The sequence below is a fragment of the Suncus etruscus genome, chromosome 5 (genome assembly GCF_024139225.1).
Source record: "Suncus etruscus isolate mSunEtr1 chromosome 5, mSunEtr1.pri.cur, whole genome shotgun sequence".
NCBI classification, from domain to species: Eukaryota; Metazoa; Chordata; class Mammalia; order Eulipotyphla; family Soricidae; genus Suncus; species Suncus etruscus.
The window spans coordinates 48,294,475-48,320,614 of record NC_064852.1 but is presented as its reverse complement, the minus strand read 5'-3'; positions in this window follow the sequence as shown (position 1 = coordinate 48,320,614).

Here is a 26,140-nt window from a genome sequence, read left to right as displayed (position 1 = left end):
TAACCCCTGAGCGTTACTGGGTGTGGCCCAAAAAACAAAAAAAAAAAAAAGAAAATTAAATAAAAAAAACACTGTTAGTGTTATGAGGAATCACAAAAATGCCCTTAGGTGTGTGCATATTTAAAGTATATATTAGGCTGGGGATATAGTTCAGTGATAGAGTTTGCCTTACATGTGTGAGGTCCTTGGTTAGGTCAGTAGCACAACCAAAATACTACCCACATAATTTGTGGTTTGAGACCACAACCAATAGTGTTCAGAACTTGCTCCTGGCTCTATGCTCAAGGATCACTCCTGGCAAGCGCAGGGGACCAGATGGGGTGCCAGGATTTGAACCTGTTTCAACTGCATGCAAGGCAGTTATGGACCCTGTACCACAAAATTTTTACAAGAAAATTATAAGATGTGAAATGCAGTATAGGATATTTCAGAATTCATAAAGTATCCAGAGACGATTTTTCTGAGGTAATATATAGATATGCTTTATTTTAATTAATGTTTAAACATGAGAATTTAGTTATGCCTATGAAAAGTAAATGGAATGATAAACAACTGACAGTTTAATTTAGGGTAAAGAAACTTTTTTAATAGACAACAAGAAACAGCTTTCTTTCACAGGAAGGCAGAGTATGAATTTGTATCACAAGGTTCCTCAGTCCTGCTTTCTAAACTGTAAAATTTTTCTAGATGTTGGTACAAAAGTCAGATTTCATCTTTTTTTTATAGCATCAATATGAGAGAAAATAAGATTGTCTTATTGGGGACTCACAGGTGAGAAGACTTTCCCAGAGCCATGAAATTAACACCATAAAGAGAGAATTTTGTTCTAGAGTTTGCAAAAAAAAAATTTTCATTTCATATGAAGCACTGCAGTTCTGGAGCTAGACTAATTTGGCAATGATAAATTTGGGACTACCCCCATCTTCCTCTAATTCATTTTTCCACAATGCTAACAATCTTACTATTGTGTAATATCACATTCCAAAGGTATCTTTCTGGACAAGACTAAAAGGGAAAAGTTAGCTGTCATGATTATCTTTTGGAGTTTTGTAGAGAAAATGGATAATTTTTCTGGTAGGAATATGGCAGGTGTTGACAGAGGCTGCTGGGTTTTCTGATGGCAGAGGTTGGGTGTGTGGAGGAACTCAACCTGCCGTTATTTCAAGAATATTCTAGAGTTTTCAGCCTGTAGTTTGACCCCACATGAGAAAGTTTAGCTGCTCATTTTATTTGAGTTCAGTCATGGAGCCTGGCTGTTCCTGTTGGTGGGTGTCCAGTGTGACATCAAACCACTGTAGTTTCAGGAAATAATGAAAATATGCCTCCACTCATTCTGATTGCCAGAGAAATCAACCCAGATCAGATTACCTGGAAAGGTTCAGCAGCCATCATTTTCTTTAGGAACCTAGTAGAAGAGTTGAATTGTTTTTCTCATATTATCCTTTTCTTCACTGTTTGTATTCTGATACTTTCAGGTTAGTTTTCTTGTTGACTCAGGAAATTTTGCCTCTCTCAACATTAGCTGAGACATAGATATATTTAAAAGTCAATAAAACACCAATGAGCAAGACATTCAAATATATGAGATGCCATGGATTGAAACCAAGCTGGCCACTTTCAAGACAATTGCCCTAACGCTGTGTTTTTCTACATAAAATAAGATGTCAGGCTAGGAGTGACACAGCGTTAGGGCAATTGTCCTGAAAGTGGCCAGCTTGGTTTCAATCCATGACATCTCATATGGCTCCCCAAACCCACCAGAAGTGCATAGCCTGAAGTGACTCCTGAGCTTCACTTATTGTGGCCCCATAATAACAACAACAACAACAAAAAAACATAAGTTCAATTAAACATTCTGTAAACACAGTCAAAAACTAAAAGGGGAGCCAATTAGTGGGTCTTTCAAATTACAGAAATATCCTGCCAGTTCACTTCCATTTACTCTTAATTTATGGCTCTGTTTTAATTTATGGCATTCTACACTGTTTGTAAGAAGTATTCTTTTTTTTTTTTTTTTTTTGGTTTTTGGGCCACACCCGGTGATGCTCAGGGTCACTCCTGGCTGTCTGCTCAGAAATAGCTCCTGGCAGGCACGGGGGACCATATGGGACACCGGGATTCGAACCAACCACCTTTGGTCCTGGATCGGCTGCTTGCAAGGCAAACACTGCTGTGCTATCTCTCCGGGCCCAGAAGTATTCTTTTTGATAGATTGACACACAACTGATTTTACACTGATTCTGAGTAAGGGTCTGGTAATGCCATTTTTCTATTGTATCTTTATCCATCAACTAAAAAGTAAGTTCTCTTAAAAAAAAACAAGACTTCAAAATGGCAATGTGAATAATAAGCAGGGCAAGGCTGTACTTGAGAGTTTTAGGCTAAATGAAACCTTGAATTATTATTCCACAAATGATAGTATCAATTATGTGGTCAAAATATTATACATTGATGGTATAGAGGAACAGTATAACTATATATGCAAACCACAGAGGAAACAACACTGAAAGCAGGAGTAGTTGGGTATGTTGGGAACCTGGGCACCCTGGCTGGAGGGAAGTTGACATTGGTGGTGAGGCAGATGCTGAAACATAGAATGCCTAAAACTAAGTTATAAATAACTTAGCAAATCAAGATCTATTAATAAAATTAATTGAACAAAGTTGTACAATCAGCCTGTTATATCACATTGCTTATTTCCCTCTTTCCCCTGAGAAGCTTTGTCAGAATGAGTGGAGACTTTCTGAATTACATAATTACTGGGTACTTCAAATTATTATAGCAATTACAAAGGGTCACCTCTAAAGCTATAATTGGAAGGTTGATGGTTAATGGGGTGATTCAACTTCTAGCTGGATTACAGTGTAAAGCTCCATGGATGAAGAAGCATCTGGACCTTCCATTTTAGCTTCCCATATATTTTTTAAATTCAATTATTTTAACATTGCTTAATAGAGCTACTCTCTCACTTCTCTAAATGTCAGATATACCAGTAAGCAATCAATTTTAAAAATAAATAAATGTCCTGACAGAATAATTCTTTTGGCCTTCATTTTCTATTACCAACATAATGTATCAAGTGTTATTGTTTATGAAAAAAATGGTGTCACCTACACAAAAGTCAACACATACATTTGTATAATAAAAGGACGTTTAAGAAAAGCAACAATAAAAATGTTTAATGCTGTAGATGTGCAGAATATTTGCAATTAAAAATAAAATATTGGGGCCGGAGTAATAGCAAAGTGGTAGGACATTTTGTTTTGCATGTGGTTGACCCAGTACAGACTAGTTTTGATTCCCAGCATCCAATATGGTCCCCCAAGCCAAGAGTGATTTCTGAGTGCATAGCCAAAAGTAACCCCTGAATGTCACTGGGTGTGGCCCCCAAAACAAAAAATAAATAAAAATGAAATATTACTTATATCTTTATCTGGAAAAATTAACTGCTGAATTAATATGATTTTCTGCATAATTCTCCACAAGCTTTGTAAAGTCTTTGGCTAAGCTTCTGAAATGATATAATGTAAGTATTCATGATTTCTATGAATTCTGATATCTGTTTAAATCACTTGCTAATTTTTAAAAATCACACATTTATTATCAGGCTTCCCACCTGATCCCCAGTATTTATCAGATCAGGCTTCCCACCCGATCTTTAGTATTTAAATTTTCTACTGAAATTCTGATTTATGTTACAATCCCTTTTTCTATGAATATTGACCTTCCTGAAATTGAACAGGAATATCCCTGTGGAGCTAAATGTGATTTAATTTAAATGCCTTTTTTAAAAATAATCAGAATAAATTAACCTTAAGTAACTCATGAAAATTTAGATAATAGACTAATTATTTTCATTTTCTTGCTATCTGGAATGTTTGTCTGAAGATAGTTCTTTGGTTGTTAGTTTGTTTATCATCAGAAATAAAGGCATAAACAATATTAAAAATTACATGGAGCCTGGCACATAGCACAGAAGTTGGGACACTTCCTTTTTTGTAAAAAATACTGACTCTGCATGTTCCCTCTATTCTCATTCTCTCCACCTCCCTAGTACACTAGGTATAGGAATACAATCCCTTGAGCTCTGGTTGTCATGGATTCTAATGGTCCCCACATGGCAAGGCCTAAACAGAACTGCACTGAACAGCAAAGTCTTGTTGAACTAGTATTGCCAGAGTGACTTCCTAATATTTAGAATTTTAAAACATATGTACATATAGAAAGGTTTTTTTAACCAGGAGATTATAACTTGGCTACATTTCCCTCTTAAACCACACTGATTTTGAATATCACTAATACCATTCAATGGTTCTTAAACTTTTTAAACAGGTGGCCAGTTCACTGTGCCTCAGACTGTTGAAAGGCCAGACTACAGTAAAAATAAAACCTATGAACAAATTCCTATGCACATGAGAACAAAAACACTATGTGGCCTGTAGGTTGTAGTTTGAGGACTACTGAGTAATGACTAAAAATCTACCTTCATTTGTGATGGAAGCTTAGACAAATGAAGGGTGAAGGTTTAAATTGGTGTTTTCGATTTCTCCAAGAACTGTCTAGCTTTTATGACCAAAAGACAAGTTTTATTTGTAGTTTGATTTACAATACTTAAAATAAAACTGATTAAAAGAATTCAATATACTTTAAAAATCTTTTTACCTCTTTTCAAATTTTTATATATCTTCTTTTTTACCACATTTTTAAAAATCATTTTTAAGCCACATAATGAAAGATCAACTTAACTTGATACAACATAGTAAAAAAAATGGCAGAGACACAGGACTGAATATGCTAGGAAAAAAAAGATTAAAGGGAAAGGTGAAAAGGCACATAAAGGAAATAGATGGCATCTTACTAAAGTCAGAAAAGAATATATAATGGAAGATCAAAAATTCCTAATAAGGTTATTATAAATACTTGTATTATTAAGTGAAATAATAGGGCTATCATTTTTGATAGTGCCTGGTTTATAAAAAGAGCTTAATGATTTTAGCAATGAATATTACTAAGAATTCTCCTTATTTAATTTTCTGGTACTTACATTTATTATCTATAGCAAAGTTTTGGAGCTTTTCCAGAGGTTGAGTTTCATCACATACTAAAATGGAACCATTGATATTTCAAATTACTGTTGTAAGAACTGAATAAGAAAGCAAATCTAAAAGTACTCGAAACAGTCTTAGAGAATAAGCTCATGTGATTCTCTTAATGCTATTGTTTTAGTATTCATTTGCACACTGCTATACTATTATGTCATATTCAACTTTTTGTGATTTAAGTCCTTGGTTTTTCTTTTTATATATAGTGAAATATCCTTTCTTACTATATTCTAAAATTGTTCTTTTTGCAATTCAGTTTAAAATTTTACATATCCTTTGTTTTCTTTCAAAGCAATCAGTTTCTATTGTCTATCTACGATGTCCAGATTTCTTTTCAAATTGATATTCTGTCTACCATATCATTCTTTAGTATTTCATTATACTTCTCAATTCATGTAGGTTGAAGGTTAAAAAATAGCTATTTTTGTTCATCAAAAATCTTACACATTGTATGTGACTCACTCTGCTATTAACAAAATGTAGACTAAAATAGAACAAGGATGAGCTGTGAACTCTTTGTTAGTAATGTGATCTTCCTTTGGGTCAAGAATCTTTTGAAAAATCATATAAAAACTGTATTTGCATTTTGGAAAGAAACATAGATCAACATCACACTATAATATTATTACATAGAGAATTCATATGGAGACAATATAAAACAAAATTGCTAAAATAAATAATAATTTGTGGGCCCATAGAGATAGGAAAACAGGCAAGATTCTTGTTTTATTTTTGTTTTGGTGGGGTTGGGCCACACCCAGTGATGCCCAGGGGTTACTCCTGGCTATGAGCTCAGAAATTGCTCCTGGCTTGGGAGACCATATGAGATGCCAAGGGTCGAACTGTGGTCTGTCTTACATCAGCCATGTGCAAGGCAAATACCCTACTGCTGTGCCACCACTCAGGCCCCGATTTCTTTTTATTTCTTTAATAATATCTTCATTTAAAGAAGATATTTGTTTATTAAAGAAATGTTTGTGGTGGGTTTCAGTTATAAAAAATGTTAAATGTTAAAGGAGTTATATAAATTTTGTGGCTTTAGATTGCTTTGTGTACTGCTAAGAAATGTTATAATGCACCACAATCTGTAACTTGAGGGAAAAGTGATTGTGCATTTGATTTGTTTTATTTTTCTAATGTGTTTTGGCTGGAAAGTCAAAATTAAGGTGTCAGCTACGGGATTTCTTTTGAGAATTCTGTTTATGGGAGATGTCTTCCCACTGTAACTTTACCTTGTCCTCTTTCTTTGCATCTTTGTCTCCATAAACAAACAAATAAACAAACAAATTCTTCACCAGTGCAACCTTCCCACCACCAATGCTCCCATCTCCCTCCTCCCCAACTCCTTGCCTGTATTTGAGACAGGGATTCTATTTCTCTCATTCACTATTATTGTCATGATAATTGTTAGTGTAGTTATTTCTCTAACTGCACTCACCACTCTTTGTGGTAATCTTTATATCATGGTCAGTCCTTCCAGCCCTCATCTCTATTGTTTCTGGATATTATTACAATACTGAATTTTATTTTTATTAAATCCCACAGATAAGTGAGACTATTCTTTAAGACTCTTGTTAGTTTTTGTTTGTTTAAGTTTTTTTTAGTTTTTTGGGTCACAGACAGTGATACTCAGGGGTTACTCCTGGCTATGCGCTCAGAAAATGTTCCTGGCTTTGGAGACCATATGGGACGTGGGGATCAAACCAGGTCTGTCCTGGGTCAGCTGCTTACAAGGCAAATGCCTTACTTTTGCACTATCGCTCCAGCCTCAAGATTCCTATTACTAGAAGTTATCTCTGAGCATGGAGTAAACTCCAAGTACCACTAAATGGTTCAATACCCAAAAGAAAGTAAGAAATAATGAAATAAAAGGAAACAAAAAGAAGAAAGACACACAGACAGAAAAAGAAAGAAAGAAAGAAAGAAAGAAAGAAAGAAAGAAAGAAAGAAAGAAAGAAAGAAAGAAAGAAAGAAAGAAAGAAAGAAAGAAAGAAAGAAAGAAAGAGAAAGAAAGGTAGAAAGAAGGAAGGGTAAAGAAAGAGAAAGAAAGGTAGAAAGAAGGAAGGGTAAAGAAAGAAAAGAAAAATGTAAGAAAGAATGTAAGAGAAGAGAAAAGAAAATGCTTTTTCTCTTCCTTCCTTCCTTCCTTCCTTCCTTCCTTCCTTCCTTCCTTCCTTCCTTCCTTCCTTCCTTCCTTCCTTCTTTCCTTCCTTCCTGTGTCTTTCTGTCTGTGCCTTTCTTCTTTCTTTCTTCCTTCCTTCTTCCTTCCCTTCCTCCCTCCCTCCCTCCGATAATGCAAGGGACAGCGGGCAGGAGCAGTGGAAATGATGTCTGCGCTAGGCAAAGTATTCGCGATTATTCGCTTACCAAATATTCGCAATAAAAAATCGCATTAGTAAGAAAAAAATCGCAAAAAAATTGCATTAAACATTTGCATACCCCGAACAGAACTGCTCGGTTCATGCAAATGTTTAATGCGATATTTTTACTAATGTGATTTTTATTACGATTATTCGGTAAGCGAATAATCGCAAATACTGTGATATTTGAAGGCCAGTCACGGGCCACAAAATGTTGTACGGAACCGCGAGTTTGAGACCCCTGTTCTATAGTGTATGCTAGTCTGCAAGGTCAAGTCTCTAAGGCTATATCCATAGTATTGACTTTTGATGCTAAATGGAAAGGTTTAGATTATTCCTATGGTCAAAAATATTTCAAGGTGTACCAATTGAGAAGTGCATCTATGTGCCACATGGTTCTTTGAGGAGATTAATTTTATCAAACAAAATGATAATGGATATATGTAGGAACTATGTTTAAAGTAAAGCAACATTTTATTGAGAACTATTTATTTTATATCATCTGAATAAACTCCCTAGTCTGCTCCTATACCTTGATCTAAATTTTTTCAAAGTGATTTAAGTCTTTAAGCATAAAATGTGGATTACTTTCATTGCAGTAGTTGAATTCTCAGATTAACAACAAAGCCTCTATAATTGGTTTATAATTACAATTTACAATGAACAACTGTTCATAATTTTTTTAATCTTTAACCCCTTCTTTTTTTTGGCACACCCAGTGATGCTCAGGGGTTATTCTTGGCTCAGAAATTGCTCCTGGCTTGGGAGACCATATGGTACGCTGGGGGATTGAACTATGGTTAGTCCTAGGTCAGCCACATGCAAGGCAAATGTCCTACAGCTGCACCACCACTCAGGCCCCATTTTTCACCCCTTCTTAAAAGTGTTGCCTAAAGATCAACAAAAGCAAGCTTCATAGCTTTTATTTGTTGAGTCTTCCCTGGCCGGAGACTGTGGATAAGGCTGATTCTACTGGGCAGCAGACATTTTGAGGCTTCCCCCAGCTTGCTCCAACCTGGGAACTTTGATTGTCTCTGGCATTCATCCCCTGAGGGCTCGCTCCGGCTGAGGTGAGCCTTTCCTGGCAGGAGACTGTGGATAAATCTGACACTGCTGGGCCGCTTATCCCACCTCTTAAGGGGTCAAAACAAAGGAGCCTGAAGCTTCATGGCCGCGCACTCCACCTAGCCAATGAATACCACCACAACATGTAGAAAAACCCACAATACAAGCGTGACAATGGAGAAACTACAGAGACCAACATTAGGCATAGAGAATGAAGATGGCAACTCTGATGACCCGACAATGGCCAACCACCTAGTCAGTCTCTCATATATAGAGTTTAGAGAAGAAATATGGAGAATGTTCACAGAACTCAAAGAAAGTCTAGAACAGAACACTAATAAGAATCAAGAGAATATGAAGATAGAAATCAGCTTTTATTTGTTAGAGATATGAGTATCACTTTCCTAGATCAAAAGAATACCACTATTATTCAAACATATTCTAGCACTTGAAAGATGAACAGTAGCAATTATTTTTTAAGTAAAATTGCTAACTCATATAGTATATCATCTTCATTACTAAAGATAACTTAAAATAATTAAAAAATAAAAATAAAAAACTTTTGCATTTACTGTCATTTCTATAAATGGTCATAATTATATATTAAAGTATAATTTTTGCAACTTTATTAAAAATGTATTCATTAATTTTCCCAAATAAATGGCATGTAGGCAATCCTCCAATTGTTTGCTTTCACCAAAAGAGGTCTTCCAGGTCATATTAATTTTTAATTATTATTCCAACTTAAAGTATAGTTATGTAAATTATTTTTAAATTTTCCATAAAGGTACCAGTTAATCTTAATATGTTATTGTTTTTATACAGTTCTAACTAGTTTTAAGTATCTCTCATTGCATAGCTTAACCCCTTCTTAGTTTTTTTCCTAATTGAAGTATATTGTCACCTCTATTCCAAGCATCCCCCATATGGTATTGAGGAAGGCTTTTACTCGGCCAAATTTCTAAGGCATACTTAAAATATTATGTGGTTCTCCATTTTTAAATTCAAATACTTTCAGGATGAAGGCATTTACTATGTAATACTATAGCTATTTTTCTATTAGTGATATGTCTAAAATTATGTGTTCCCATTGTTCATTTAAACTCACATACAATCACTTACAAAGTATCAATAAACCAAACGAGAAAATGGTCTGTGTCAGTTTTCTCCTTCTTTAAATGTGTACTTTAACTTAAAAACATTAGATTAAAATCTGATATACTTCCAGAGGTGACTCATTTAACAACATACTGTATTTGATATTTATTCAGTTAAGGCTAATTTGGGGAGTTTGGACCACACCTGGCAGCACTCAACTGGTACTCATGGCTCTGTGCTCAGAAATCTGTCCTGGCAGACTTGGGGGACCATATAGGATGCTGGGGATTGAACCCGGATCTGTCCTGGGTCAGCCCCATGCAAGGCAAACACCCTACTGCTGTGCTGTCACTCTGGCCCCTAATTTTTAAACTTTCTAAAAATAAATATTAATTTAAGAATATGCTGGAAATTTTTATGCTAATTATTTGACTTTAATGGTCAGTATATCTCTATAAAGTTCATCTGACTACTTAAGCACTAGAAAAATAGTACTCTTTCTTAAATATGCAAGACATGGGCTTGAGATCAAGAGGCCAAAAGAATGTAGAGTGTGGCTCTGAATCCTCAATGAACGAACTATGTGTCCTTAATACTCAGAGAATATGATGCTTATAGCTTGTATTATTAAATGCATATGCTTTTTTGTTCTGACAGAGAATTGCTCCAATTTATGCTTCAATATTTATGCAAAAATAAAGGCAAGAATATCTGATTGTTCCTAGGTCTATGAGCAACACTTAGTCCATCTTTGAACTTATTAGCCTTGACACTAATTGCACTTTGAAGTCTCAGCATAAAAGTTTGTCCAGGTGGCTTGGGTGAGAGTTCCCTCCCTTGTGCGGCTCGGAGGAAACTTGGTTCCCTGTGCGCTTGGGTGAGAGTTTTACTCCCTTGTGCGGCTCGGGGGAGACAGGGTTTTCTGTGCGGCTTGGGTGAGAGTTTTGCTCCCTTGTGCGGCTCGGGGGAGACAGGGTTTTCTGTGCGGCTTGGGTGAGAGTTTTGCTCCCTTGTGCGGCTCGGGGGAAACTTTGTTTCCTGTGCGGCTTGGGTGAGAGTTTTGCTCCCTTGTACGGCTCGGGGGAGACAGGGTTTTCTGTGCGGCTTGGGTGAGAGTTTTGCTCCCTTGTGCGGCTCAGGGGAAACTTTGTTTACTGTGTGGAAACTTGGTTCCCTGTGCGGCCTGGGTGAGAGTTTTCCTCCCTTGTGCGGCTCGGGGGAAACTTTGTTTCCTGTGCGGCTTGGGTGAGAGTTTTGCTCCCTTGTGCGGCTCGGGGGAGACAGGGTTTTCTGTGCGGCTTGGGTGAGAGTTTTGCTCCCTTGTGCGGCTCAGGGGAAACTTTGTTTCCTGTGCGGCTTGGGTGAGAGTTCCCTCCCTTGTGCGGCTCGGAGGAAACTTTGTTTGCTGTGCGGCTTGGGTGAGAGTTTTGCTCCCTTGTACGGCTCGGGGGAGACAGGGTTTTCTGTGCGGCTTGGGTGAGATTTTGCTCCCTTGTGTGGCTCGGGGGAGACAGGGTTTTCTGTGCGGCTTGGGTGAGAGTTTTGCTCCCTTGTGCGGCTCGGAGGAAACTTGGTTCCCTGTGGGGCTTGGGTGAGAGTTTTGCTCCCTTGTGCGGCTCGGGAGAGACAGGGTTTTCTGTGCGGCTTGGGTGAGATTTTGCTCCCTTGTGCGGCCTGGGGGAGACTTTGTTTCCTGTGCGGCTTGGGTGAGACTTTGTTTCCTTGTCGTCAGGACCGACTCCCCCCCCCCAGTGAGTCCCTCCCCCCAGGTGGGCGCCTGAAAAGGAAAGTTGAGCAACCGGAATAGTCGGGGGAGATAGGGCCAGCTATCTGGACTCTCAGGTGACCTAGAGCAATCCACCCCCTTGGGCCCTGGAGCGGATCAGGGACTCCCCAAGGGTGAGGGCAGAGCCTGAAAGGGTAGACTGAGGGAACTCCTTCAAGAGAGGTTTGGAGGGGGCGGAAATCCATTGACTCCCAGAGAAAGGAGGGGGGATTGAGAGCTAGGCTCAACAGCGCCAGTAACCATTGTGGCCAGGAGGGGAACTGCACCGCTGACAGAAATAAGGAGCAGAAAAGGGAAAAGACCCACAGCAGGAAGGCTGAACTCTAGAAGCAAAGGGGAGGAGAAAGGGCTAGGCTCAACAAACTCACCTAACAGGCCCCTCTAGAAACACCTTCAGGAAGGGGTCAAAGCAGGCCAAAATTAGAAGCCACAGCACTCCAAAATACACCATTAAATACAAAGAACAATGCGTAAAGCAAGGAAATCGCTAATAACTGGAGACACCATGACAAACCCTATCAAATTTCCAAGTCCACCAAAACGCACAGATCCACGGGAAGAAGACCTAAAAGCTGTCATGAGGAAGGAAATGCAAGAATTAATAAAAGAATTGAAAGAAACCCTAGCAACCGAGTATAAGAAATCCATGGACGAACGAATCAGCCAAATTAAAGAAGAAATGTCAAAGAACATGAGAGATTCCATACAAAAAGAAGTGAAGGACTTAAAAGACAAAGTAGCAAGTCTTATGAGCAGAAACACAGAGTTGGAGAAGCACATCGAAGAACTCGAAGGAAAACTACAATCAAAAAATGATCAAGAAACCAACAAAGAAATAAAAGGCAAAGCACTGGAAGGAAAAATCCAATATCTAATGAACAAAGACAAAAGAAACAATCTAAGAATTGTGGGTATACCAGAAGGGGAGGAAATAGGGAAGGGGGAAGAACAGGTAGTCAGGGAGATAATAACAGAGAACTTCCCCACACTCTGGAAAGACACTTCAGGACAAATCCAGGAAGTCAAGAGAGTCCCTGATAAAATAGACCCTAATAAACCCACACCAAGACACATAATAATCCAAATGGCAAAAAACAAAGAGAAAGAGGAACTCCTAAAGGCAATAAGGGAGAAAAAAAACCTCAAGTACAAAGGAAAGGACATAAGAATCAAACCGGATCTTCCATTTGAAATAATTCAAACAAGAAGACAGTGGAATGACATATTTACACGACTGAATGAAAGAAACTTCCAACCCAGGGTCCAATACCCAGCAAAGCTATCATTCATATGGGAGGGCAGACTAAAAACATTCTCAAACATGAACGAACTTGAACTATTTGTGCAAACTAAGCCGATCCTAAGCGACTTACTCAGAGATGAATTACACAATCCAAACCCCTGATTGTAACAACAACCACTGCACACAATACAACTGCACAACAGTCCTCTCTATCAATAATTTCCCTAAATGTGAACGGACTAAACTCTCCATTTAAAAGACACATAGTAGAGAACTGGGTTAGGAAAAATAAACCGGACTTCTGCTGTCTGCAAGAAACACACCTACAGCTACAGGATAAGCACAGGCTTAGAATAAAAGGATGGAAAGTAATTATTCAGGCCAATGGAAAACAAAAAAGAGCAGGGACAGCAATTCTTATATCAGACCAAATTGTATTCAACCTCAAGAAAGTGATCAGAGACAAAGAGGGACACTACTTACTGATCAGGGGAACATTAGATCAAGAAACACTAACCCTGATCAATATCTATGCACCTAATGTAGAGTCAGCAAAATATGTGAGGCAACTACTGGCAAACCTGGAGAAACACATGAAGGGAAATGTGATAATAGTAGGGGACCTCAATACTCCACTATCACCACTGGACAGATCCACCAAACAGAAAAATAGCAAAGAAATAAGAGCTCTAAATGAAAAATTAGAAGATTTAGGGCTAATAGATTTATATAGAGCCCTCCATCCCCAGAAAGCAGAATACACATTCTTCTCAAACCCACATGGAACCTTCTCCAGAATAGACCATGTATTAGGATACAAAGCCAACCTATATAAGACCACAAAGGTAAGGATCATAAGAAGTACCCTTTCAGATCACTATGCAACAGAGGTTAAAATTGATGTCAAGAAGCAATGGAGGAAAACTAGTACCTGGAGATTAAACAACATCCTGCTCAACAACAGCTGGATCAAAGAACAACTCAAGGAAGAAATAAAAAGATTCCTTGAGACAAATGACAATGAAGAGACAACATGTCAAAATTTATGGGACACAGCAAAAGCAGTAATTAGGGGGAAACTCATAGCAATAGAGGCCTATGTCAAGAAACAGGAAAATAACAAAACCAACAGTTTAAAAGATCACCTCAAAGAATTGGAACAACAGCAACAGAGAAATCCAACCACAACCAGAAGGCAAGAAATAATAAAAACCAGAGCAGAAATAAACAACATCGAAACCAAGAAAACAATACAAAAAATCAATGAGACCAGGAGTTGGTTTTTCGAAAAAATAAACAAGATAGACAAACCATTGGCAAAACTCACCAAAAAAAAGAGGGAAAACACCCAAATCAACAGGATCACAAATGAAAGGGGAGAGATTACAACAGAACCCCAAGAAATACAACATATCATGAGATCATACTATGAACAACTATACTCAACTAGGCTAGAGAACCCAGTAGAAATCGACAGATTCTTAGACAAACACCCTCTTCCAAGACTGGAAAAGGAAGATCTAGAAAGCCTAAACAGACCAATCACCTCAGAGGAAATTGAAGACGTAATTAAAAAACTCCCTAAGAACAAAAGCCCAGGCCCAGATGGATTTAAAAGTGAATTCTATCAAACATTTCAAGAAGACTTACTACCACTTTTCCATAGGCTTTTCCAAACCATAGAAAAAACAGGAATCCTCCCCAACTCTTTTTATGAGGCTAATATCACACTCATTCCCAAAGAAGGCAAAGACACCACCAAAAAAGAAAACTACAGACCAATCTCACTAATGAACATAGATGCAAAGATACTTAACAAAATCTTAGCAAACCGAATTCAGCACTTCATCAAAAAGATCATACATCACGACCAAGTGGGATTCATACCAGGAATGCAAGGTTGGTTCAACATACGCAAATCAATCAATTTGATACATCACATCAACAACACGAAAGACAAAAACCACATGATCATATCAATCGATGCAGAGAAGGCATTTGACAAAATCCAACATCCTTTCATGTTAAAGACACTCAGAAAAATAGGGTTAGAAGGAACTTTCCTCAAGATAGTTACAGCTATAAATGAAAAGCCAACAGCCAACATTATACTTAATGGCGAGAAACTAGAAGCATTCCCACTAAGGTCAGGAACTAGGCAAGGCTGTCCACTCTCTCCAATCTTATTCAATATAACCTTAGAAATCCTAGCAATAGCAATCCGACAAGAGAAGGGAATCAAAGGAATTCAAATAGGGAAAGAGGAACACAAGCTATCTCTATTTGCCGATGATATGATGATATACATTAAAAACCCTAAAGAGTCCACAGTAAAACTCCTAGAAACAATCAGCCAATACAGCAAAGTGGCTGGATACAAAGTCAATACACAAAAGACAGTAGCGTTTCTATATACAAAAAATGAAGTTGAGGAGAGAGAGATTAAAAATACAATTCCATTTAAGATAGTATCAAAAAATATCAGGTATCTAGGAATCAACCTTACAAGAGAAGTGAAAGACCTATACCAGGAAAACTTCAAAACACTCCAGAAAGAAATTGAAGACGATCTAAAGAAATGGAAGAACATCCCATGCTCATGGATAGGTAGAATTAACATAATCAAAATGACTATCCTACCCAAACTCCTATATAGATTTAATGCAATCCCTATCCAAATCCAGACACAATTCTTTAAAGAATTAGAACAATTATTAACAAAATTCATCTGGAACCACAAAAGACCCAGGATAGCCAAACACATACTGAAAAACAAGAAGCTGGGTGGAATCTCCTTACCTAACTTGAAACTATACTATAAAGCCATAGTAATCAAAACAGCATGGTACTGGAACAGAGACAGGACTTCAGACCAGTGGGTCAGGACAGAATTCCCAGACATAAACCCCCAGATATACAGCCAACTAATATTTGATAAAAGAGGCAAGAATCTGAAATGGAACAAAGAAAGCCTATTCAACAAATGGTGTTGGCACAACTGGAAAACCACATGTATGAAAGTGAAAATCAACCCATACCTCACTCCTTATACAAAAGTCAACTCAAAATGGATCAAAGACCTTGAAATCAGACCCGAATCTATAAAGTTTATTGAGAATAAAATAGGGAGAACACTCGAAGACCTATATATCAAAAAGGTCTTTGAGAATGGAGCACCAATGGCAAGAACCTTAGCAGCAAACATAAACAAATGGGACTACATCAAACTAAAAAGCTTCTGCATGGCGAAAGAAACCTTACTTAATGCAAGAAGACAGTTAACAGAATGGGAAAAAATCTTTTCACTAGACATATCAGATAAAGGGCTGATATCTAGAACTTACAAAGCACTCAGAAAACTGAGCCCCTCAAAACCAAACAAAGCCATAAAAAATGGGGAGAAGAAATGAATAGACACTTCTCTGAGGATGACAGAAGGATGGCTAACAAACACATGAAAACATGCTCACCTTCACTCATCATCAGAGAGATCCAAATCAAGACAACAATGAGATACCACCTTACACCAGTGAGGATGGCTCACATCAAAAATACTGAGAACAATCTTTGTTGGCGTGGATGCGGTATGAAGGGAACTCTCATCCACTGCTGGTGGGAATGCCCCCTAGTCCAACATCTATGGAGAACAGTCTGGAGAGTACTCAAAGAACTCAAAATTGAGCTCCCTTTTGACCCAGCAATTGCACTCCTAGGTATATACCCCCAAGTTGGAAGAACATTCATTCCAAAATACGTGTGCACCCCACTATTTATCGCAGCACTCAGTATAATAGCCAAATCTTGGAACCAACCGCGATGTCCAACAACAGATGAATGGATCATTAAGATGTGGTATCTATACACAATGGAATATTACATGGCAGTCAGAAATGATACAATCACAGATTTTGCAGCAACGTGGATGGACTTAGATCATGTTATGTTAAACGAAGTAAGTCAGAAGACAAAAGATAAACACAGAATGGTAGCACTATTCTGAAGCACATAGAACATACATCTCAATCACAACTAATACTTAACAATCAAATAACAGGGTCTAACAGGGTAGAAACTCCAACCACTGTAATAGTCAACATATACCTCGGAACAGTGCCCAAAACACATGAAAAAGGAACAACACAAACTCGCGACTACACATTATACCACAAAGAAAACAGCAACACCAGAACAGCAGCATAGAGAGAACAGGTACGTAATTAACCTTCTACAATAATGGCCCATAATAATCATGTAGAGATTGTATACAGGAACACAGGTAAAGAATACCAAGGCAAACCACTGGCTCCAATGGAAACATCCCATAAAACTACGTATTAATGCCTCTATCTTACTATATTTAAAATAACCTCTCAGCTTTTCTGTCCACAGGCGTTCTTGGATACAAAGGGCGGACAAGCTAAGATGGCAACTCGGGATACCACACGAGATACCATACCCAGTTTGCACTACGAGTTGGCCCTGAGTAAACTCTTTAACATACACTTTATCCCTAGGTTTACCTTCTTTTAGGGTTTCAAGCACGTGACCAGTCAGACCACCGAAGCAGTAACAGCGACGTACAGACCCAAACTACATGCTCTATTCACTGAACACATTCAAGCAAACCAGCATTCCCTTGCTATTTTCTCCTCTCTTCTCACCACTTTCTTGGTTATTTTTTTCTTTTCTATTCTTTTCTTTGCTTTCTATCCTTTCTCTTCTCCCTTTCTTTCTAATGTATTTTTCTCTTTTCTCCCTCCCTACCCCTTCCATACACCTTACCCTTTCCCCCCTCTGGAACTATCCCTCCACCCCTCAATCCCATCCAGACCTCCCTCTATATTAAAACATTTCACCCTCAGTCCTTAATCTATTAGGCAACAAGATCGACCTCCTACCCCAAGGAACAAGTACCCAGCACCCAAGAGAAGGGACACCCAGTCAAACCCACACCTCGTCCCGGGCAAGAAAAGACAGCCAACTCCCCTGCGGACTCATGCTGCGAGGCCCTCCCTACCAACTCCCCCTAACGTGGACTGTTTCTTAAAACCGGACCTAGGTCCAAAAGTATCCCCAATGCAAGAGCTCTTCCAAGACCTCCCTGCCGCAAATTTTTACCAACCTGAAGAAGGTCAGGGGGTGTGATAGGAAGATGCCTGGGAACCCACACATCACAAGAAAAACCCAAAAGACAATGGGAAAAACTGTACTTCCAACATAGGCATAAGACCTGTAATACACCACTTCGTTATCTGCTCTCCCCCAAATGTAAGGTAGTCTTTTGCACCACTTTGGTCCTTTAAAAACTTCGCTAACTCATTTTCGTTCTTTTTTTTTTTTTTTCCTCTTAAATTTATTTATTTATTTTTTTAAATGTTGGTCCTATATATACATTTGTGAGCACATACATTTTTATTTATTTTATTTTATTATTATTATTATTATTATATATATTTTTTATCATTTTTGGGTATGTGACCTGTGTCTGTTATCCCCTCTGTCCACCCCCAACCACACCGACAATACAATGTGGCTCCACCTCCCCCTGCAAAGACACACTAAATAATGGGGAAACCTTACATATAAAAAAAAGAGCTCTTATCTACTAGAGATGGGAACTCATAGTTGTTTACAATACAGGGGTATCTCCTACCTTGAAAATATGTCATGTGGAATCAACTTAGACCTCAGATGATTAGATGCCATTCATCCAGCCTTGAACCCTGGATCCCAGACATAGAATCGGCACAGCTCTTCACAACAGCTACAGGAAACAAACTCCATCCGGAACAGCCTTAATACTGCGGGGTCAACAACAAGGACCAGCTCTAACATGATATCCTGACAAAGAGGAAAATGTGAACAACTTGACCTTAGAGCAGATTAGCCTACCTTACCAGCTAATGACAAGACAAAACCAGAAGACTCGGCACCCTTTGGTAGGTCCAAAAGCCAAGATCGTGACTTACAGATGACTGGCTACTAGAACCACGACCAGACAGTATACATCTTGGGACCAATAAAAAAGCCCTAGTTTAGGGTTTGAACTATGACTTGCACAATAAGCATGACCCCCAGTCCCAAAGGTCTGACAGATACAACTGCAACAGAATGGGCCTTCTGGAAGCACAAAGAAAGATGCTAACCTAGGTGCAATCCTAGGTTCAGTGCAAAGACCAAGGTCACCAACCACAGAAGATGGACTAAAACGACACTGAGGTAACAGAACCTCTAGAACCACAAAGACTGACCTCACCATAAGTCCTACCTCAGGATCTGTGCAGATACTGAGACCTCTAAACACAGAGCTCTGAGTGTATCACCCTGGACAGAACAGAAGTCTTCCACACGCCAAAAAACACCACCAGGAGAATAAATGATCCTGAGCAAAGTCTGGAGCTGATCCCATGACAGTATACTCCAAGGACGGAGAAACCCCATATTTCTTAGGCCATGTGAATTCCTTTTCGAATGACCCCAATACTTACTGTGCCAGGGCAGGAGGGGAAAAAACAAAAATACAAAAAGCACAAAAACTTAGTATTTTATATATATGTATATATATGTGTGTGTGTATATATATATACATATATATCTTTTACCTTCATTTAATATTGTTATTATTATTTTTATTTACCTATCTATTTTGGTTGATTTCTCTGTTTGGGTGTGATTATTGAAATCGTCGTCCCCAATTATACTTATTTTTTTCTATTCTTTTCTTTTCCCTCGTTATGTGCTATGCCATGTTCTTATTTCAAGACCATGGCGTGTTTTTGGTTTGTTTGTTGGTTTTTGTTCTGTTTTTTGTTTGTTTGTTTGTCTGTCTGTTTTGCTTTGTTTTTCGGCTGTTTTTTTGTGGTGCTTATCGATATAGCTGGAGTCCTCACTGGATAATTGACACTTTTTTGGTACTGGTGGAGTGTTTCACCTTCTTTCTCTCCTTCATCTCCCAAATCGATGATGAGAGCCTCTAGAAGGATTCCACCCATTTTGGGAGTATTAGACTCTTACCCCAGTTTATTTATCTTCTCCTTCTCAGGCAAAACCACGCAACTTGAACTAGCTAGTCCTGCCTACAGTTAGAGGGGGAGATAAGGGAGGCATCAAGACCAAACAGGTGCAAGACTACTAAGTAGTGGGTTGGATACAGAGGGGACCACATATTCTAGCCGCCCTGGGGGTGAGGGAAGAGGAAATGGGAGGTAGGACAACAACGGAGGGGTAGGGAGGACAATTTGGGGATGGGAATCCCCCCTGATTTTATGTAAATATGTACCTAAAATGTTATTGTCAACAATATGTAAGACACTATGATCAAAATAAAAATTATATTAAAAAAAAAGTTTGTCCAATAAGACATTAAAAGAATGCAGCCAAGATTTTTTTAAATTATACCACAAATAAGAATTTAAAATTAGATATTGCAGTTCACTAAAATTTACTGGGTAGAGTAGGACACCATTTAGTGATTGGATGACTACCAAACCTATCTTTGTACAGGCATAAAATACATAAACTTTCTTTGATACACGAGTATGGATTTATATATTGTCTAGAAATTGCCTTATGGTTTCCACTGTGGGAAAAGAGCTCTGTAACCACTTTGATAAGAAAATGCAGAAATCTATAGTAGAAGAGGTGAGAAAAGGCCTAGTAGAAATAACTCAGAAAACTAAAAATAGTTTAAATACTGTGTTTTATGCATGTGAAAGCTGTTGGGCCAGTAAGATATGATGCATCAATTATATGGATAAAATTTGAATTTTATTTCTTCAACTACCAATGTATAATGATAGCTGACATTTTTATAATAAAAATATAATGGGGAAAATATGTACTTTCAAAAAAATGGAAAAGAAAATTTTTCTAGAACTGGAGCCATAGTATAGCAGGTAAGAGTGGTTTGCCTTGCACATTGTCGACCTGAGGTCATTCCCTAGCTTCCCATGTAGTCACCAGAGCCTTCCAGGAGGGATATTTGAGCACAGAGCCAGGATGAATCTTTGAGCACCACTGGGTATGTTCTTCCACCCCCCCCCAAAGAAACAAAGAAAAGTTTATCTTCTCCTTTTTGTCATGTTATCTTATCCATATGGCATATTTGTAACAATTAATCAATCAACTGGTCTTTGTCAAAGCAACAGTGCTAAAAATGGGGGAACAAATAATTGGAAAGATTTCAGGTGGTAGCCAATTGAATTGATAATCTGCCTTTGAGTAATTCTACCATAGAATTCCTTGCACTATGGGTTAATGAAAATTCCCTAAATGCTTGGGCCATTATGCATTGAGTTCCTTCCTTCCTTCCTTCCTTCCTTCCTTCCTTCCTTCCTTCCTTCCTTCCTTCCTTCCTTCCTTCCTTCCTTCCTTCCTTCCTTCCTTCCTTCCTTCCTTCCTTCCTTCCTTTCTTTCTTTCTTTCTTTCTTTCTTTCTTTCCTTCCTTCCTTCTTTCCTTCTTTCTTTCTTTCCTTCCTACTTTCTTTCTTTCCTTCCTTCTTTCCTTCTTTCTTTCTTTCTTTCTTTTTCTTTCTTTCTTTCTTTCTTTTATTCTTTCTTTCTTTCTCTTTCTTTCTTTCTCTTTCTTTCTTTCTCTCTCTTTCTCTCTCTTTCTTTCTCTCTTTCTTTCTCTCTCTTTCTTTCTCTCTCTTTCTTCCTCTCTCTCTTTCTTCCTCTCTCTCTCTTTCTTTCTTTCTTTCTTTCTTTCTTTCTTTCTTTCTTTCTTTCTTTCTTTCTTTCTTTCTTTCTTTCTTTCTTTCTTTCTTTCTTTCTTTCCTTCCTTCTTTCTTCCTTCCTTCCTTCCTTCCTTCCTTCCTTCCTTCCTTCCTTCCTTCCTTCCTTCCTTCCTTCCCTTCCTTCCTTCCTTCCTTCCTTCCTTTCCTTCCTTCCTTCTTTCTTTCTTTCTTTCTTTCTTTCTTTCTTTCTTTCTTTCTTTCTTTCTTTCTTTCTTTCTTTCTTTCTTTCCTTCTTTCTTTTTCTTCCTTCCTTCCTTTTTTTTTTTTTTTTGGGTCACACCCGGCTTCAGGTTACCAGGTTACCTCTGGCTTCATGCTCAGAAATTGCTCCTGGCAGGCTCAGGGGACCATATGGGTTGGCGGGTTTCAAACCACCGTCTTTCTGCATGCAAGTCAAACACCTACCTCCATGCTATCACTCCGGCCCCTTGAATTTACTCTTAAGGTGAAAATTTTTTAACCCTGCTAGTTCTACTGCACTCACAATCTCCTAGTTTGGTGAATTCCATTTATTTAGTAAATGAGAAAGAACAACACATGATGTTCAGCACAACACCTGGGCCTCTGACAGTCCAGGTACTTCATGGTTCCTAGACCCCTCTAACCTATGGTGAAAATGAATGAACAAGCCTCTGGGGAAAACTGTGGTGCAAAAGGGAAACAGGTAGCTAGTATATCAGACAACAGTTGTGCCATTTTTGCCAGATATCAATAAACTCCTGAATAGCCTGTGGGCATACACAGTCTGCATTTACCCTGTGTTTTTCTACCCACATTTGTTGTTGTTGTTGTTGTTAATCAAATAACAAGATACATAGTTATCAAGTTGTGCATGACTGAATTTTAGTCATAGAAATGTTCAATATCTGTCATCTGTCTCTTTATCAGAGTGCATTTTCTTCCACCTATGTCCTTATTCTCCCCTTAGTGATCACTACCTAGTCTACCTCTATAGCAGTTGCTTTTCTTATTTGATTTTTTGTTTGTTTTTTGTTTTTTCTTTTAGGGACTGTAGTTTTAAATACTGTTACTGCAAAATTGTTATTGAGTATCATGATAGTGTATCATTTTAGCCCCTTTAGCCACCCAGTTCTTGTCCAGAATATTCATTTCCAACTATCATTGTCATAGCTGTCCCCTTTTCGTTGTCCTAACTGCACTCTCTCATTATTTGTGGCAAACTTCCTATTGTGGGCCAGTACTCTTAGCTCTTGTTTTTATTGTCTTTGTCTACCTATCTCTTACTTGAACATAAGGGAAAGAAACTAACTGCCTTCAAAACTTGCTGAGAATAGAGATAGGCTGATCCTCAGAAGTCAACTGTCTCCTAATGTTTCTGGAAAAGTGCCTCCCAGGAATCCAACAAGATTCTTCCTCAGTTCAAGCAGCTATTATGCTCTTTAATATTATAGAGCAGAGTGCCCTGTCTCTTGCTTGCATGCCATTGGCTTTGGAGTTGCAGTAATTTGTGCGGTAATGAGGAATTAGTCCACTCAGCTGAAAGCCCAGTTTTATGCCTAAACTACATTCACATAAAATAATTACACCCAAAGTAGAAAAGAAAACTTTCTTTTACAATGTACAAAAATTAAAATAAAACACCATTCATAATAAAATAAGAACAGTGAACATAGAGCATCAACAAATTTCTAACAAATGTTGAAGTGTAGTAGTATTGTTGAAATAGGTACAATGTTGTGTCAGTTTCATATCTCTGATACTTACTCATCTTGCATAACAATAATTTTATGGATGAACAATCAATCTCCTTTGTGTTCCCAATCTTAGCTCTTGGTCACCTTAATCCAATTTTCTTCTCTACATGGGTGCTTCGTTGTTTTTTGTTTTTTTTGTGTTTGAAATGAGAGAGTGATTAAACTTTCAATTTAGATTTTGCTCTTTTCTATTTTTTTTATTTATTTTTATTTTTGGTTTTTGGGCCACACACGGTGATGCTCAGGGGTTACTCCTGGCTATGAGGTCTGAAATTGATCCTGCCTTGGGGGACTATAAGGGATGCCTGGGAATTGATACATCCTAGGTTAGCACTTGGAAGGCAGAAACACCATACCTCTAGCTCCACCACTTCGGCCCTCTTTTTTTTCTTTTTAACATTTTTAGTTATAGGAACTAACATGTTTCTCTGTGGCCATATATAAAATTTCATACTGTTGTAAGATTTTGAGTGATCTGGATCTCTCATCATTTCAAAGAAGGGTTCTCACAAGATCTATAGAGTGATTACAAAGTGCAGCAACAGCTTCTAGAAGCTTTCTTGTCCTTTCGGCCTTTTTTTTGTGCTCATTCTGGACAATTATAAGTACCATGCAGATTTTTGCACCATCAAATTATTTTTGGACCTTTTCTCCCTTCTTGAAGTCCATAGTGTCCATAGTATTTGACACTCATTTACTTGACATTTTTGCCTTGAATTGCATTGAACTGGATATTGTCCACTGAGATCAAATTATACATTGTGTGTCCTCACTGGACTATGTCCTGCTCTTTTGCTGTGCTTTCTCAATCCATCCAGGGAAACATGCCCATTGAATAACATAATCCTTACCTTTCCACAGAGCACATCACAGGGTCAGATAAAGAGCAGATAACAGAGGATATTAAATTAAAGACCAAGTATTTCCTCATGTCCAGGATAGAGCATGAAAAGGGCCCTAGCACTGTATTGTATTGCCATCATTTCTTTCTACCATTTGCCATTCTTTTACTTTTTTTTCTCTAGTTCAACACTATGGCTTACAAAGTTGTTTCTGGCATTCAATGTTCCAACACTATTCCCACTGTCAGTATAACATTCTTAACACCATTGTCTTCATTTCCCTACCTCCTCAAATCTCCTTTCTTGGCAACACAAAATAATTTATTTTACAGTACTTGGTACAACTAATGGCTAATAGAATTATCAAAGGATACTTTAGCCAAAGAAAATTTCTAAAAATCATCATAAAATGGGGTCCTTAAGTTATTATCTAAATTTTCTAAGGTATTTGTTGTTAGTTGAGCATTCTGTTGCCAAACCTATATCATATAGCTATTGTCATGTAAACTCATAGGCACAGTTCATCAGGTCTGAGAATTATGGAGCATGTAACCACAAATGTAGCCATGCTACACCTCCAAATTCCTCAATACTGGCATCACAGTAGATGCATAAAAAATTATATGGAAAAAATAGCATAGAAGCCACCTAATGTCAATGAAAACTACAGCAAGGTCATTCTTCTTTAAATAGTAACACACATTTAGCATTTAGTGTATAATCTTTATCAGTATGGCCATATTTTAACATCTACAAATGGTATACTTGATTTATAGTAGCCATGATAAATGGTATTTGGTGTCCTTAAAACCTATCTCCCATTATCAAATTCTATTATGTAGTTTGTCTTTATTTTCTGCTTAAGTCAGACATTTATTTTTTTTTGGTTTGGGGCTATACCTGGCTATATTCCGGTCTTACTCCTGGATCTGTATTCAGGATCACTTCTTGCAGGCTTCACTTCAGGCTCTGAGGACAGTAAGTGGTGCCAGGAATCAAATCTGACATGGCCCAATAGAAGGCAAGCAATCTACCTGAGGTATTACTTCACCAGAATATAAATATTTAAGTGATACTTTGGTTTGCTTATCTTTCTTAATATGATTTATTCTGCTTAGCATATGCCCTTAAGGTTTTTTCATTCTGTCACAATGACAGGATTTCATTCTTCCTTAAACTGAGTAATATGTTATCATGTTCATGTTTTTTATATCAGCTTTTAAAAAAATAATGGTTGCTGGGTCAGGGGGATAGCTCAAATAGAAGAACAAATCTAATATATACAGTCCTCAGGTTGAGCTCTATAATTTAGTGGTATCCTGGCAGCCAACCATAGTATACCTATATGTTGAATGCTGCTGAAGGTAGCTTTTATAACGTTTTAGTTTTCTGTAAATATATACAAAGCAGTTAGAAACCTACTATGATTTTTTTTTAGTTTTTGGTAGCTTAATTTTTAACATTTTAAGGAACTATTTTACATCAGGACTGCACCAATTTGCATTCATACTAACTGTACTAAGTTTCTGTTCATTCCACATCCTTTCAGAATTTGCAATTTATTATGTTTTAAATATCTCTTAGAACAGGTGTGAGGTATCATTTCATTGTGGTTTTGGTTTGCATTGTCCTGATGATTAGCAACGTTGGTCACCTTTACATATATATTGAATATGTCATTTGAATATTTTCTTGGAAAAAAGTATCTATTTAGGTTCTTTGTCCATTATAATTTTAAAATTAATTTTGCTAAGTTATATAAGTTCCTTGTATATTTTGGATATTAAATTAGATATTAATTCATTGCTGAATGTGTAGTTTTTAATTTTCTACTCCAGAGTTTGGTTTTTCATGTTTCTGATAGTTGGCTGTCTAGAAGTTTTTAGATTAATAAAGTGAATTTAATTTTGTTATTGTTTTCTTTGTCTGCTTTTATGGGTTTGCATAATTTAGACACTTGTGTAAGTAACTTTGATATTGTTATTTGCTGTAGGATTTATTTTTTACTTTTTTTGGTTTTTGGGTCACACTGATGATGCTCAGGTGGCTATGAGCTCAGAAATAGCTCTTGGCTTGGGGGACCATATGGATGCCCGGAGATCCAACTGTGGTCCGTCCTAGGTCAATCGCTTGCAAGGCATATACCCTACCACTGGGCCACTGCTCTGGCCTTAACTCTTTTAAGGGCAAATAA